We start from the raw sequence: 4,985 nt of genomic DNA, 5'->3' as shown, positions 1-4,985 counted from the left end.
CGGATCGAACCCGATCGTCGCCGCCGCCCGGAGCTTCCCCGCCGGACTGCCTCCTGTCCGCCGGGTCGTCGCCATCGTCCTCCCCGACCACCATTGCCCCGAACCCTACCCCCGCCGTGAGCCACGATCTCCTCCTTCTTTCCACGTCCCCATGAACACACAGCGTGCTCGCGCCCGGTCGCCGCCTCGCTCGCGTTAGCCACGCACGGCCGCGCCCCCTCACGCACGGGTCTCGTCCCGGTTCTCAACTGCTCGCTCGACCGACCGCGCTCCGGCGCCCGCTGTCGCCGCACCCACGGCCCCTCGCGCGCCTCGCGCCACTCCCGCTCTGTCGTGGCCTCCCTCCGCCACGCACTGCCCCGACTCCTTGTGCTGCGCCCGCGGCCTCCTTCCCAACGACGTGCCTGGACCGCGTGCCTTGCCCATCTGCTCCCGCTCCGTCCTGCCCCTGGCCGTGTGCAGTCCGCGCGCTGGCTGCGCCCAGCGCCTCGCCCCGCCGTGGCCTCGCCGGCACCCGCACCTGCAAACTGCCCCGGGCCTCCTCGGCCCGGCAATCTAGGCGAACGCCCAGTCGGGCGCCGCAACACCCGACCCGCCCCGTAGCGCCCGTGCCCGCTAGCCCCTATGGCCCTATGACATGCGGGGCCCTGCGCCCAGAACGTTTTTATATAAAAAAAGAGAAGAGAATTAATAATAATAATAATAATAACAACAATTAATTAATTAATTAACTTAATTAATCTAGTTAACTAAACCTAATTAACCTAATAATAAATCTAACTACTGTCAATTAGATAACAGCCTATGACATGCGGGACCCACCCATTAGTTGGCTGGTCAACGGTCAACTTTGACCGCTTGCATCATGCTGATGTCATGATGACATCATAAATGCCTTTTGATTTAATTAATTCTGTTAATGCTAAAAATGATTTAAATCTTTTAAAAATTAATATAAAATAAACCGTAGCTCGGATGGAAAAACTTTGTAGAACGAGGAGACGAAACCAGATACGCAGCCTGTTCGTCCGTCACACGTCCCTAACATAGTGAACATGCAACATTTCACCTCTGGTCCATCTGTCCGAAAACGCGAAACACCGGGGATACTTCCCTGGATGTTTCCCCCTTTCGCCGGTATCACCGACTACCGCGTTAGGGCACACCTAACACCGCTCATTGTCATGTCTTGCTTCGTCATGCTGATGTTTGCATTATATTTATTGTTTCTTCCCCCTTTTCTCTCCGCTGGACTAGGAGACGGACGCTGCTGCTGCCCCGTTCGACTACGGAGTTGACGACCCCCTCCTTCTTGCCAGAGCAACCAGGCAAGCCCCCCCCCCTTGATCACCAGCTATCGCCTATTCTTCTCTATATTGCTTGCATTAGAGTAGGGTAGCATGTTACTGTTTGGTTACTCCTATTCTGTTGCATAGCCTGTCATCGTTGCTACAGTCGTTGATACCTTACCCGCAATCCTAAATGCTTAGTATAGGATGCTAGTTTATCATCATTGGCCCTACATTCTTGTCAGTCTGCCTTGCTATACTATCGCGCCGTGATCACTTGGGTGGTGATCACGGGTATATACTATACATATACACATACTATATAGATGGTGACTAAAGTCGGGTCAGCTTGTTGAGTACCCGCAAGTGATTCCGATGTGGGGGCTGGAAGGACAAGTGGCTCCATCCCGGTAGAGGTGGGCCTGGGTTCCCGATGGCCCCCGACTGTTAGTTTGTGGCGGAGCGACAGGGCAGGTTGAGACCACCTAGGCGAGAGGTGGGCCTGGCCCTGGTCGGCGTCTGCGGTTAGTTCATAATAACACGCTTAACGAGATCTTGGTATTTGATCTGAGTCTGGCCACTGGCCTATACGCACTAACCAACTACGTGGGAAAGATATGGGCACTCGACGTCGTGGTATCAGCCGAAGCCTTCGTGACGTCAGCGACTAAGCGGCGCACGCCGGGTTGGACTGCGTTAACGCAACTTCCTTTGAAATGGAGGTTGCTAGGTCTGCTCACCGGCCGCGTACGCAACATGCAGGTGTGCAATGGGCGATGGGCCCAGACCCATGCGCGCATAGGATTTAGACCGGCGTGCTGACCTCTCTGTTGTGCCTAGGTGGGGCTGCGACGTGTTGATCTTTCGAGGCCGGGCATGACCCAGGAAAGTGTGTCCGGCCAAATGGGATCGAGCGTGTTGGGTTATGTGGTGCACCCCTGCAGGGAAGTTTATCTATTCGAATAGCCGTGTTCTTCGGTAAAAGGACGACCCAGAGTTGTACCTTGACCTTATGACAACTAGAACTGGATACTTAGTAAAATACACCCAGACAAGTTCCACAGACATCCCGGTGATCGCTTTTCCACAGGGAGATGAGGGGAGGATCGCCGAGTAGGATTATGCTATGCGATGCTACTTGAAGGACTTTAATCTACTCTCTTCTACATGCTGCAAGACGGAGGTTGCCAGAAGCGTAGTCTCCGACAGGATTAGCTATCCCCCTCTTATTCTGGCATTCTGCAGTTCAGTCCACCGATATGGCCCTTTACACATATACCCATGCATATGTAGTGTAGCTCCTTGCTTCCGAGTACTTTGGATGAGTACTCACGGTTGCTTTTCTCCCTCTTTTCCCCTTTTCCCTTCTACCTGGTTGTCGCAACCAGATGCCGGAGCCCAGGAGCCAGACGCCACCGTCGACGACGACTCTTACTACACTGGAGGTGCCTACTACTACGTGCAGGCTGCTGACGACGACCAGGAGTAGTTTAGGAGGATCCCAGGCAGGAGGCCTGTGCCTCTTTCGATGTGTATCCCAGTTTGTGCTAGCCTTCTTAAGGCAAACTTGTTTAACTAATGTCTGTACTCAGATATTGTTGCTTCCGCTGACTTGTTTATGTCGAGCACTTGTATTCGAGCCCTCGAGGCCCCTGGCTTGTAATATGATGCTTGTATGACTTATTTTATTTTTAGAGTTGTGTTGTGATATCTTCCCGTGAGTCCGTGATCTTGATCGTACACGTTTGCGTGCATGATTAGTGTACGATTGAATCGGGGGCGTCACAAGTTGGTATCAGAGCCGACTGCCTGTAGGAATCCCCCTTTCCAACTCCGTGGCCGAAGTTGAGTCTAGTCGATGAAAACTGTTTTACTAACATGGCTGTGCGGCCCATGGGCCCACGTCGCCATTGGGTGACATTAGGATCTTTTATTCCTCGTCTATACTCTGGGACTCTGAGCTCTCTTCTATTCGGGTTAAATGATTTTGCTAAAAACAAAACTAACTTTAGGTTCTCGAAAATACTTTCTCCCGGGGAGCCCCTCATTTCAGATGATCGTCTGCTGCACTAGAAGATTCCGAAGTTACTCTACGATGTTCTCTCGAGTCTTTGTGCCATCGCATTTGCGATTACCTTCCACGGCCAACCCCTATGAAAACTGCATACACTTGCCATTCAAACAATCATTCCCTGTTGATCTTGTTATTACAAGATACCCCTGAAATTCTCTCTATTGTTTTGAGAATACTTTGTGCCTACTTCCCTGCGGTTCCTTACCACCTGAATACCCCTACGGATAATTTCTCGCACTTATCGAGTATCCGTTCTTTCCCAGTTGATTCATGTATTTCACAACTGTCTTCGTAATACCATTCGATCTTCCGAAAATCCTAAGCAACCTATTGCTCTTGAAATTCTTGCTTTCTTGCATTATGGTTAATCCCATAAGTCTCGCAATCTTATTGGCATCCCTTGTCATTATCATTTTGAGTCTGTTGATTCAATATGTTGCGAATGCTCGCAATCCTCAGTCAGATCCTAGAATTCATCCTTCTGACTCAGACGTCATTTGGATATGAGCTGGTTCTTGACCAATCAATGCCTTGATCGGTTGTGCTTCTAAGTCTATTGAACTTATTCGTTTTTGATCAGAACATTTCCTTTTGATCCCTTGATTTGGAAATCATAAATTCCTTTGCAATTGAGCTTTTAATTAGTCAGTTGTTTCTATACCCCAATGCCTTTGCATTGTTTCTTCTTTTGATTGTGTGTCGATGCTCACATCAGCTCGGTTGTGGACCGTCAGATCCTTTGTTGAATTATCAATCCGACAGTGTCCTTTGTATACAAAAACCTCGAGAAGTTCTTTCCGTGAAACATAATGCCATTGGTAAATTCTATTCTCTGATATGACCAACGACGCTCTGCTTTCGAGCACGAGTTATTTACCTTTGAACTTTGTAGTATATGTTCCTAAGATACCCGATGGGTTGGACCAATGCCTTCCCTAATCTATGCAAACCCGAGAGTTTTCACAAGTCATACTTTTCCGGTGTTCTACCAGATAAAATTCCAACACTACAGTTTTATCAAAGCGAGAGGTGAATGAAATGTTATGCATTAAAGAAGTGGGAGTCGATCTTGAACTTTGTGTTCATGCCCATGAAAATGATGTAGACCGTCTCGGAAGCTTCTTGCAAAATGATTATTCAACTGTATGATTCTTTTGGTATTCTTGAAATTGATTCCTTACAGTTATGGTTCCGACTATGCTATCCTGATCTGATATATCTGATGGGAATTCATTCTAGTGCCTCGTCTATTTTTGGCGAGGTTGAAGTATCTACTGTCATAGGTCAATGACCCGGTTATACTTCTATCATGTTCTACCTTCGAGTATTACCCCCTGGTATCTCGAAGATGTCTGGCCATTGCACCACATCTTACTAACTTTGTTGAAGTAATGTCTTTCCTTGTCGTAATCACTCTACGGGTTCTGGATTGTTTTCAACCGAGGACACCGACTAGTGAAATTATTCCGCACTACAAATCAAATACCCCTAGTGATTTTTACTGGGAAATTCTGAACCCAATATGGTCATTCCTAGACTATCGGCTGCATCCTGGTCTTGCTATCTTTAACTATGCTACCTCGACCTTCTCTGGTGCATGAATCCTTCAGTGTGTGAGCACG

This window comes from Triticum aestivum, chromosome 1B (assembly GCF_018294505.1).
Source record: "Triticum aestivum cultivar Chinese Spring chromosome 1B, IWGSC CS RefSeq v2.1, whole genome shotgun sequence".
NCBI lineage: Eukaryota > Viridiplantae > Streptophyta > Magnoliopsida > Poales > Poaceae > Triticum > Triticum aestivum.
This window is presented reverse-complemented; position numbering follows the sequence as displayed.